A 12880-nucleotide genomic window follows, 5' to 3' on the forward strand; every position below is an offset into this window, starting at 1 on the left:
CCCCCCCCAAAAAAAAAAAAAAAAAAAAAAACCACACACACACACACACACACAAAAACACCTCAGTGTAGTGAAATGGGTAAAATTGAACGGGGATGATCAAGTCAAGAGAAATATCGTAATACAACTATTCAGTTTTAAAGATAAATAAAAAATTCCCTGGGTCTTCAGGCACAAAATGAAGAAAGTTTCAAAGAAAAAACAATTAGCTTGGTGTCAAAATTCTCACAAATAACATACAAATGAAGGCAATAGTGAAATGACATTTTCAGAAACTTAAGTAATAAAAATACAAACTAAGAATATTACAGAGTCAAGCTTTCTGTTAAGTAAAAATCCTGTAAGAAGTTAATTCTGAATATATAGGAACAGAGAGAATTTTGTACTCAAAAGCTCTTCTTGAAGAATGTATAGAGGATAAAATTCAGCCAACCAAGACATGACTGAGGAAACTTTTGCAAAAGACATATGGTGAGAATCACATATATTTAATTGTAGATCTAAGACTAAAAGGTTAGTAGCTGTGTAGAAGGATAGTATTGAAACATGTGTTTTTAAAGATAGAAAAGAAATTCAACTGAAATATGGGAGTAGACAGGATAGAAAAAGGGAAAACAGAATAAGGTCATCGACTGTCGTAAAGGTTAAAAGGCAGAAGGCAAACAATTTAAAAGTGAAATATTAGTTAGTAAACATATAATAAGAAAAAAAGGGATTAAGGGCATTTAAAAATGAATTAATATGATGGTATTTACTTTTTATTAGTAAAAATCCTTCCTTAATACCAAAAGAAGTAAAAACTTTTTTAAATGCCAAAAGGGATGTTGTTTGAAATGTGCCAATAAAAAACACCAAATAGAAAGAAGCAGTATATAACATAAAACACAGGAATGAAAACAAAAGATATGACAGAATTCAGATCCACCACATGCATCGTATCAATACATGTAATGAGTTTAAATTGACTAAAAAGGAAAATATTTTCCAGTTAGTTCCTAAAGAAAAATCCAAGAGACAAAACAAGGGACACACCTAAAATGCAGTGATTCAGAAGCATTAAAAATAAAGAGATGAACCAAGTTTTTACTAGGTAAATGGAGATAATATAAAAGCAGAAATTTTTATCTTGGTAACAGATACAGGAGAATTTAAGTAAAAAACAAATTAACTTTAAATAAGAAAGGATACTCTATAATGCTAAAAATTTTATTTAATAATAAAGTTATACCAATTATGAATATCTGTGCACAAAATAACACAGTAAACACATATAAAACATGTATAGGAGATGCACGGAAAAATGGATGTAAATACAGTATTAACAGAAGATCTTAGTATACCACTCTTCATACAAAAACTGTGAAGTAGAAGAAAAAGTAAGCATATAAACACATAAACAACATAATTAGTAAGGTAGATATTTTGGTGATATATTGAACTGTACACCCTAATAGTAGACACTATACCTTTTTCTTAAGTACACATTACATTCACAAAAACAGAATGCCTAGTACAGCACAAGAAAGGAAAGATCAATTCTATAAAGTAAAGCTATTAGAACAGCATTGTCTGATTCCAGTGCCAGCAAACAGAAATCAAAATAGAAACCATAAAGCAAAACAGATTGAAAAAAACAAAACAAGAAAGCTTTACCTAAGTTGGGAAAAAAAAATGCTATTGAAAAGCTTTTGGATTAAAGGGAATATACAAAGAGAAATTACAGCATTTCTAAAAAAAATGATAAATACAGTCATCAGTAGTGATAGTTACATATAAAAAATACGGAGTAGTTCTGCATATTAACTTTTGCTTTTGTTGCTTGTGCTTTTAGTGTCATGTCCCCCAAAAAATCATACTGAAAAGCTTCTACATAACAAAAGAAACAGTCAACAAAATGAAAAGGCAACCTTTTTTTTTTTTTAAAGATTTTATTTATTTATTTATTTATTCATTTGAGAGAGAGAGTGCGCACAAGCAGAGTGAGGGGCAGAGAGAGAAGCAGACTGCCTGCTGAGCAGGGAGCTTGATGCGGCTCTCGATCCTGGGACCCTGAGATCATGACCTGAGTTGAAGGCAGATGCTTCACTGACTGAGCCACCCAGGCACCCCGAAAAGGCGACCTATGGAGTAGAAGAAAGTAATGGCAAATCATATACCTGACAAGGGTTAATATCCAAAATATATAAAGGACCCATATAACTTAATAGCAGAGAGAGAGAGAGAGAGAGAGAGGGAAAAAACCAAACAAATCAATTTAAAAAATGAGCAGAGGAACCAAATAGATATTTTTCTAAAGAAGATATTCAGATGTCTAGCAGGTACTTGAAAAGATGCTCAACATCACTCATCATCAGGGAAATGCAAATCAAAACTGCAATGAGATATCACTTCACATCTGTTAGAATGGCTATCATCAAAAACACAAAAGATAACAAGAGTTGGCAAGGATGTGGAGAAAAAGGACCCCTCCCTGGTGCATTGTTTGTGGCAATGCAAATTGGTGCCGCCATTGTGGAAAACAGCATGGAAGTTAACAAGTTAAAAATAGAACTACCATATGATCCAGCAATCCTGCTTTTGGGTACATATCCAAAGGAATTGAAATCACTATCTTGAAGAGATAGCTGCATTCCTATTTTCACTGCAGCATGATTCACAATAACTAAGACATGTAAACAACTTACACATCCATCCACGTTTGAATGGGTAAATACATGAGAAAGATGGAAATCGTGCTGTTTGCGACAATGTGGATGGACCTTGAGGGCATTATGCTAATAAATAAGTCAGATAAAGAAAGACAAATACTGTATGATATCACTTATATGTGAAATCTAAAAAGCTGTTTGAGGAAACAGAGTAGAATGGTGGTTACTAGACGCTGAGAAGTGGGGGAAATGGGGAGATGCTGGTCAAAGAATATGAACTTCCAGTTATAAGATGAATACATTTTGGAGATCTAACATACAACATGATAATTATAGTTAATAATACTATATTCTATACCTGCAAGTTGCTAAGAGAGTAGATCTTAAATTCTCTCAACACAAAAAATAAATGGTAATTATGTGAGGTGATGGAGGTGTTACCTAACTCTACAGTGGTAATTAAAAGGTTAGATAAGGTATTACAAAGTAAATCACAAGAAAGCACCAGTAGGGAACTAATACAAGAGCAAAAATTAATGGGAACAGAAATGGGAGATGAAATTAATAAATCAAAACTTTGGTTCTTTGTAAAATTTAGTGATGGGGAAAAATAATCTATGAGCTAATTTAATCAAGAAAGAGGAAGAAAGCACGAACTATATGTGTATTGAAAATAACTTTGGGGGCACCTGGGTGGCTCAGTCATTAAGCGTCTGCCTTGGGCTCAGGGCGTGATCCCGGCGTTCTGGGATCGACCCCACATCAGGCTCCTCTGCTGGGAGCCTGCTTCTTCCTCTCCCACTCCCCCTGCTTGTGTTTCCTCTCTCGCTGGTTGTCTCTCTCTCTGTCAAATAAATGAATAAAAATCTTAAAAAAAAAAAAAAAAGGAAATAACTTTGATACAAAAACGTAAAAATAACTTTAAAAAACTACTTTGTACAGTTCCAATAAACTTGAAAACATAGTTTTGATATAAATTTATGCTTTGTTACCGCATTAGAAACTTTCTTGGTAACATTCTTAGAGGTACTGGAGAGTTTGTTAAATTGAATCATGAATGCTGTCCTCCCAGTAGCCGGTTTTGTAAAATGGAGCTTTCTGGATTCTGATTCACATTCTGTACTTTTAAATGCATCCAGGTGCTTTAATAGAAGGAGGACTAGGGGATGACCTTGAGTTAGTCACATTAAAATATTAGCTAGCTTTGGGACTTAATGGATTTTCTTTCCCTCTTAATTTTTGTAGACTATGAAGAGCTCTGCAAGTTACGTATAAAATTAACCAAGGAGTTCTCAAAGATCCTTTCTATTGTTAGTATTCTATATTTTTGTATCTGTAAGCTTTTTGTCTCTTAAACATTTTTCCCCCCTGAACCTATTGATAAGCCTCCCACTGTTTTTTACCCAGCCCCAGTTTACAATTCAGTGGATTTGATAACACCAAGTTCATGATAAGCAGTTCTCACTGCATGGTTACTTGATGTCCATGGTCAGTTTTTCAGCATACCAGTAACATCTTTCTTAAAGGAGAATAATTTTTTGTTGTGTAGAGCAGGGTTGTCCAATGGAGCTTTCTGTAATAATGAAATACTCTCTGTTTACACCACTCAATATGGTAGCTGTTAGTCACATGTGGCTATTGAGTATTCAAAATGTGAGTAGTGAGACTGAGGAATTGGATTTTTAGTTTTTTAATTTTAATTTATTTAAATCTAAGTATCCATGGGCGACCTGTGGTTTCCGTATTAGATAGCACAGGTGTAGAGGATGGCTTTTCCCTAGAAATAGGGGTTCACTCTGTGATTCTCCTATTGAGGCCTTCCAAAGACTCTACAGAGTATCCTTGACATGCTGGAACTTTCAGCACAAATGAATATGCTAAGTTGTATTTCCAAAATGGTAGGATAGTTTGTATTGCACTCTGCATCTAGTCAGAGCCTTCTCCTGCATTGGATGTCACTCAAAATTGGCAGGCTGCTGAGTCACCAGACAGGTGGATAGCAGTACCATAACGGGCAGTATATGCCTGAACATACATATCATTATATGGTATTGCATCGCTAATAGCTAGAACATAGCGGTTTGGAAATAAAAGTAGAATACAGGATAGGTCCATCTCAACATCTAACTGATCCAGTTGTGCAATTTATGATTCCTGACTCACAATTTTAGGCTCTGATTAGTTAGAGGCCATGGTTTCCAGAGGGGAAACACTATGAAGAGCAAGGGTGCTACTGAACAATGGGAACTGAGAGAAGGATATCTCACATTCAGAAGTGTCCCTAGGGCATCTCTTGATGTTTCCATGTGAAGAGGTTAATATAAATTGGAAATTTTAGCAACACCAGCTTAGCAAGGGCAGGACTACTAAGGGTTTAACCCTTGGGGATGAATTTTTGGTTCACCCTACCAGGCAAGCAACCCAAATGAGACTTAAGTACTTGCAGAGGTTGACAGTAATCCAGAATGCTGGTGAAGAAGAGTGTCTATTATGGCCTCAGAACCGGGTACAGCAATAGTCATAAAAGTCTTTTTAACTGTTAAGAAGGTTACGAGTGACAAAGATTGGATTTTTGCTTCCACTCTCAGGGTGTATACTGGAGGTATTAAATCGGTTGACCCAGTTTATGCATCTCCTCAGATCTTCTTGGCATTATAGGCCACCCTCTTACTCCCACCACCTGAAGACTTGACCACTTACTAATGGAGATCCTTATCCATCATTGTCGTTAACATATATCCTCACACTGCTGTCTGTCTCAGCCTCCCAGGGTAACAAAAGGCTTCCACATGTCTCAGAGAAGAAGCTGCCACAGCTCAGACACCCCAGTCCTACAACCCATAGAAGCTAATGCTACTTCCACCCCTTCTGGCTGTAGATGATGTCTTGCAATCATGAATGGGGAATTTAACTGACCTAGTGGTTTCCTGGAGAAGCTCAGTAACCGGTGTGATACAGTAAGCGGGAAGATTTTCTTAGGTAAAATCCACTCCTTTTCTTCTTCCCACATATTTTCTGAGGTGCAGTGGCTCCATATAGCCTCTCAGAGGATGGTCCATGTGATTGATTAAATGGCTACGCTTGCTTTTCTTTCTTTCTTTCTTTCTTTCTTTCTTTCTTTCTTTCTTTCTTTCTTTCTTTCTTTTGTAAAAGATTATTTATTTTAGCGCACGCATGTGTGCGCGAGGAGGGGAAGGGCATGGGGAGAGGGAAAGAATCTTCAAGCAGACTCTCCTCTGAGCATGGAGCCCACTGTGGGGCTCGATCTTATGACCCCGAGATCATGATCTGAACTGAAACCAAGAGTCGGACACTCAACCGACGGAGCCACGCAGGCGCCCCAAGTGGCTACGCTTTCTTATGAAGCTGTTGCCAGTTTGATAATGTTCTATATTGTGTTTGTTTTTGTTTTTGTTTTTTTTTTCCTTGCTTCAGTTCTCTTTTATGACTTATTTCTCCCCTGGAATTTCTCATGTTCTCTGAACCCCCCACCAATAAAATGTTAGTATTAATCTTTGCTACAGGCTCTGTTTTCTAAGAAACTTGGGCTGAGGTAGGGATATTTAATGATTCTGCACATGTATTCAGTAGACTGTCTATAAGAGGGAAAACTGAGAAGATGAGGGAGACTTCTTGTCATGAAAAGGAACAGGAGGTCAATCGTAAGGAAAATCACAAAGAGAAATGAGGTGATGTGAGATGCATGAAACAGAAGAAGAAAAAAACCCAGAAACCTGAGTAGCATGAAGATGGGAAATTACTCACCAGATTTAAGCATTAAGCTTTCTTGAAATTTCTTTCAGGGACAAGGAAGAGTAACAAATTTGGAATATGAAATTAAGAGTGTTGTTGACAGAAAGAGAATAAATGAACTCCCAGAAGACAGCAGGCTGTCGGGAATCTGTCTTCTTTTTTTACCTTGGTAGATTTCTTTAGAATTTCACGCAGATATTTATATCAAGGCTGACATTATTATAAGTTGAGATAAAGAAAAAGCATGGTGTGTGACCTTGGCTAGTTACTTGTAAAACGAACAAGAAGCAAAGAAAATAACAGAAGTCAAAGAATATTAAAAGCATCATGTAATGGTTTTGTGGTCCTGGCTCCTTTAGGGGTTTTCTTTAAAAGTCTGTTGAATCCTGGTTTAGGGACAGCAATAGAGAGACCAATTTCCAAAATTTTATTTATAGCCTAATCAAGGCAAAAAGTTTTCTGTGGTGAGAGTGTAAATATATAAGTCAGTGTCTTTGTCTTCTATGTTATTTTTTTCTCAAACTTTTACATGCATCAGAATCACCTGGAGGCCTTGTTATGACACACTGTGGCCTTCCCCAACCCCAGAGTTTCTGATTCAGTAGGTCAAAGCTAGAGTTGCAGATTTTGTATTTCTAGCAAGTTCCTAGGTGATGCTGATGTTGCTGATCACAGGAACAAACTCTGAGAACCACTGTTCTATGTTATTTGGAGGAGTGATGTTATAGCCTAGTCAGGATGTAATTTTAAGAACTCTGATGTCACAGAGAAGTAGGATTCTGTTGCTAAATCTCCATGGGGACTGTTGGAAGGATAAATTTGAAATTTAGGATCAATCATGTCCTATAGAGTTTTACATTTTAATGCAAAAAAATCTATTCACACTTAGTTTATTTGAGTGTTGGAAAGAAGTTTTTTTAAAAGGTGTTTCATAAGCAGTTAGCATTGATGTTGCCATTGTATGTGTAAAAGAGTCCTATGAAATTTTTTCTATTATATAGGCATGAAGAAAATCCTTATGGGAAACCATCTAGGTGACTTAGCTGAGATCTCTTGTGACATTCTCTCTCTCTCTCTCAATACTGGAAAAGAGTTACTGACACATGTGTGTACCTATTACATTTTTTCTTAAAATAAGACTGATGCCCTTAAGTATCATTCTATCTCAGAAATTGAAGAGACATTGAAAAGTTGCTGTTTAAAATGATTAACCACAGTGATAGCAGTTGTACCATGAGGTAGAGTTTATTTAAAAATTCAAGTTGCAAGGGACATGATATGAGAAAAATAACTCTTCTTCCCCATGATTCAAAAGGAAGTGTGTAAAAGAAATCCTAGGCCAGTGATCTTGACCTTGGAGGCACACTCGAATAACATGGGAACTTTTAATAAACATGATTCCCATCCTTCATTCCATATTAATTAAATCAGTCTGTGAGTATACATTGGTTTTATATTGCTCTACATAGTAAGTAACCACAAACTTAGAGTCTGAAAACAACATAAGTATGTTATATCACAGTTTCCCATGGGTCAGGTTAATTGTGTTCCCTGATCAGGGTCTCACCGGGCTGAAATCAGTGTACCATCCTGAGTTACGATTTCATCTGAGGCTCAGAGTCCTCTTCCAAGCTCAACAGTTGTTGGCAGAATTCAGTTGTGTGTGGTTGTTGGACTGAGATCCTCAGCTCTCAGAGGCCAGCTGCCATTCCCTGCCCTGTGACCCTTTCTACAAAATGGCAGTTTGCTTCTTAAAGGCCAACAGGACAGCATGTGTTCTACCTTTAATTTCTCTAGCTTCTTCTGTATCTGATCTATAGATCCTATTTAAAAGGTCTTACATGATTAAGTCAGGCCAACCCAGAGTAATCTCCTTATTTATTAATTTAAAATCAACTTATTAAGAACTTGATTACATTTATAAAATATCTTTGCTCTCTCCATATAATGTAACCTAATAACAGGAGTCATATCCCATCATATTCACAGGTCTCGCCCACACTCAAGAGGATGGGAATTATTTTAATATATATAATTTATTGTATTACATTATACAATATACATTATATATATATATATATCTAAATATGTTAATCAAATAGTAACATAGCTAAAGGGAGAAATAGGTAAAAATACAGTAATAGTAGGGGATTTCAATACCCTTTTCATCAGTGGATAAATCATCCAGACAAAGAATCAACAAGGTAATGTTGGGCTTGAACTATACATTAGACCAAATGGACCTAACAGACATTTCTAGAACACTTCATCTAAGAGCAGCTGAATACACATTCTTCTCAAGTGAACATGAAACGCTCTCTGGGATAGATCATATGATAGGCCCCCAAAACAAGTCTTAGCAAATTAAAGAAGATAGAAATCATACCAAATATTTTTTCTGACCACAATACTGTGGAACTACAGATCAACAACAAGACAAAAGCTAGAAAATTTACAAGTACGTGGAAACTAAACAACACACTCCTGAACAACCAGTGGGTCAAAGAAGAAATTAAAAGGGGAATAAAAAAATATCTCAAGACAAATACAAATGGAAATGAGCACACCAAAACCTATGGGATGCTGCAAAGGCAGTTCTGAGAGGGAAGTTTATAGTGATAAACACATATATTCAGAAAGACAGAAAAAACTCAAATAAGCAACTTAACCTCATACCTCAAAGAAGTAGAAAAAGAGGAGCCAACTAAGCCCAAAGTTAGCAGAAGGAAGGAGGTAACAAAGATCAGAATGGTAAGAAATGAAATAGATACCAGAAAAATAACAGAAAAGACCAACAAAACTAGGAGATGGTTTTTTGAAAAGATAAAATTGACAAACCATTTGCTAGACTAAATAAGAAAAAAAGAAAGAACATTCAAATAAAATCAGAAATGAAAGAGGAGATATTACAAGAGATACTGCTCAAATACAAAGGATCAGAGGAGACTATTATAAACAATTATATGTCAACAAATTGGATAACCTAGAAGATATGAATAAATTCCTAGAAACATACAACCCACCAAGACTGAGTCAGGAAGAAAGAAAAGCTGAACAGACCAGTAACAATCAAACGGATTGAATCAGTAATCAAAAATCTCCCAACACAGAAAAGACCAGGAGCAGATGGCATCACTGGTGAATTCTACCAAACATTTAAAGAAAAATAACACCAATTCTTCTCAAAATCTTCCAAAAAATTGAAGAAGGAACACACCCAAAGGTATTCTACAAGGCCAGAGTTATCCTGATACCAAAGCCAGATAAAGGACACTACAAGAAAAGAAGATTATAGACCAATATCCCTGATGAGTATAGATGCAAAAATTCTCAACACAGTATTAGCAAACCTCATTCAAGAACACATTACAATGGGGGTGCCTGACTCGCTCAGTCGGTTAAGTGTCCGACTCTTGATTTCAGCTCAGGTCATGATCTCAGGGTGGTAAGATTGAGCCCCATGTCAGGTACCATGCTCAGCACAGTCTGCTTGTCCCTCTTCCAACCCCTGCTTGCACTCACTCTCTCTCTCTCTCTCTCTCTCTCTCTCTCAAATAAATAAATAAATAAAATCTTTAAAAAAGAGAACATATTAAAATGATTATACACCATGATCAAGGGATTTATGCCTGGTATACAGTACTAGTTCAACATATGCAAATCAATAAATGTAATAATACATCACATTAATAGAATGAAAGATAAAACTCAAATGATCATCAAAATAGATGCAGAAAAAGCATTTGACAAAATACAGCATCTTTTAATGATAAAAATCCTTGACAAATTGTGTAAAGAAGGAACATACCTCAGCATAATAAAAGCCATATATGACAAACCCACAGCTAACATTAAAAACTGAAGGCTTTTCCTCTAAGATCAGGATCAATACAAGAGCGGCCACTCTCACCACTTTTATTCAAGACAATACTGGAAGTCCTAACCAGAGCAGTTAGGCCAGACAAAGAAATAAAAGGCATCCAAATCAGAAAAGAAGGAGTAAAATTGTCGCTATTTTGAGATGATATGATTTTTATATAGAAAATCCCAAAGACTCAACCAAAAAAACTGTTGGAATGAATCGATTTCAGTAAAGTTGCAGGATATGAAATCAACATGCAGAAATCAATTGCATTTCTATATACTAGTAATGAAACATATGAAAAAGAAAAATAATTTGAAAAATAATTTAAAAAAGAAGTAATAATAATAATAATCATCATCATCATCATCATCATCCCAGGACCTTGGGATCGAGCCCTACATCGGGCTCTTTGCTCAGGGGGGATCCTTCTTCTCCCTCTGCCTGCTGCTCCCCCTGCTTGTGTATTCTCTCTCTCTGACAAATAAATAATTAAAATCTTTAAAAACAAACAAAAGCACCCCCAATACATTAAAAGAAGCTCTTCAGGAAGGAGGAATATGACGCAGACAGAAACTTGGGTATGAAGAGAAACAAAGACATGAGGAGTGTTGTAAATGAAGTAAGTGAAAGTTAAATATAAACTAATTTGTTATTATTTTGATTTCTGTAACAGATAAATGATTTTCTAAAGCAAAAAAGCAATGAATTGTGTTTAGAGCATATGTAAATGTTGAATGACAACTACAGCATAAAGGATATAGTTGAAAATATATTATTAATAAGACATTTATAGTGCACTTGAAGCCATAAACTATTATTTGTAGATAGACTGTAATTAATAACAGGTGTATATTGTAAACTCTAAGGTAATCACTAAAAAAATAAGAATATAAACAGTGAACCAGTAGTGGAGGTAAAATGGAATCATTAAAAAATTGATTAATTCAAAAGAAAGGTGGGGTGTTGGGAAAGTTTGGATATAAAAGAGTTTGAAAGAATTTTGGGGTGATGGAACTGGTCTATACCTTACTTTGGTTTTGGTTACACAACTGTGTATGTTTGTCAAAACTTACAGAACTGTACACTAAAAACTTATAGAACTATACACCGTACAAAACTTACAGAACTATATAGTGAATTTGAGTGTATGTAAATTTTAACTTTGTAAAAGTTGGAAAAATTGCTTTCCCATTACTCTAACGCAAGAATATTTCACTAAAAATGTTTTTAGTCCTAATCGCTAGAATCCAACAGGTGTTTACTAAATAAATTATGAGAAGTCAAATTTATTTGTTTTTTTAAAGAATAATGAGATGAAGAATATATAATATATCTGGATTTCTGAAAACTATTAGAAAGTCACGTTATTTTCCTAGTGGGGGAAAATAGGAAAACTATTGATTAAATGTAGGGTTGATTTATCTTGACTAAATCCGTGCTGACAAATGAGTTGGCATTGCTGTGATTAAAAATCCCATGGAGGGGCGCCTGGGTGGCACAGCGGTTAAGCGCCTGCCTTCGGCTCAGGGCGTGATCCCGGCGTTGTGGGATCGAGCCCCACATCAGGCTCCTCTGCTGGGAGCCTGCTCTTCCTCTTCCACTCCCCCTGCTTGTGTTCCCTCTCTCACTGGCTGTCTCTATCTCTGTCAAATAAAATCTTAAAAAAAAAAAAATCCCATGGAGACATTTCCATAGAACTCTGTCCTCAGTGCTTCCCTCTTTATTTGTATCAGTGCTTTGAATGAAGCTTTAAAGTTTCCTTCTATAGGTAGATCATAGTAATTGGTGTGATATAGACTATGTTCGGTATCAGACTAGAAATACAAAATAAGTCTTTGAAGTTAAAAAGGTGAAAGGACCACATCATATTTGTATTTATTTTTTAATGCTACAGAGAGACGTGTTACATGCATGGTAAGAACTATTTAAGTATAGAATCGATTGCCTTGAGAAGTAGTGCTTTCCTGTGGCATTTGTTGAATATAATTTGGTTAAAGCCACAGAGCGGTTATAAGAAAAATCAAGAACTGTTAACAACATGTCTTAATTAGCGAGCTTTAAGGTATCTTCCGACTCTTGAGAATGTTAAGTGTTTCTGAAGTGCCTACCATGAGTGGGTCATTATTTCCAGCCTTGTAGTGGATTCAAACTAGCATAGAGCCTTGGCCTTTAAGTATCTCTTGATTATGCTGTGCCATTAGCATACCCTTCAGAAGATACCCAGCATCTGAGCGCTGCTCAGCGTGTCCACCTTCACCAGCCAGGTCCAAGCTCCTCTCTGGTCTGAATTCCTGTCCCTGAGCAGAGCTCTCCACTTCTTCCCTGTCCCCTTCAGTCAGATTTCAACAAGGTAGTTTCCTTGCTATTTTTCAAATGTGGGGGGGGCAAGCCCCCGACTGAGGACCTTTGCTTTTGCTGTTTACCTGAAATGTTCTGCCCGATACCTGCATGGCTCCTTGATCGCTTCCTTCATGTCTTGACCAAAAGTTCCATCTCAGTGAAGCCTTGCCTGGCCACAGCTCTCCATACTGACACTTAATACCCCCTCTTTAATTTTTTTCTCTTTAGCATTTATCACTACTTAATATACTATATATATTATATATATATATAT

The sequence above is a fragment of the Ursus maritimus genome (assembly GCF_017311325.1).
Source record: "Ursus maritimus isolate PB19 chromosome X unlocalized genomic scaffold, ASM1731132v1 scaffold_X1, whole genome shotgun sequence".
NCBI classification, from domain to species: domain Eukaryota; kingdom Metazoa; phylum Chordata; class Mammalia; order Carnivora; family Ursidae; genus Ursus; species Ursus maritimus.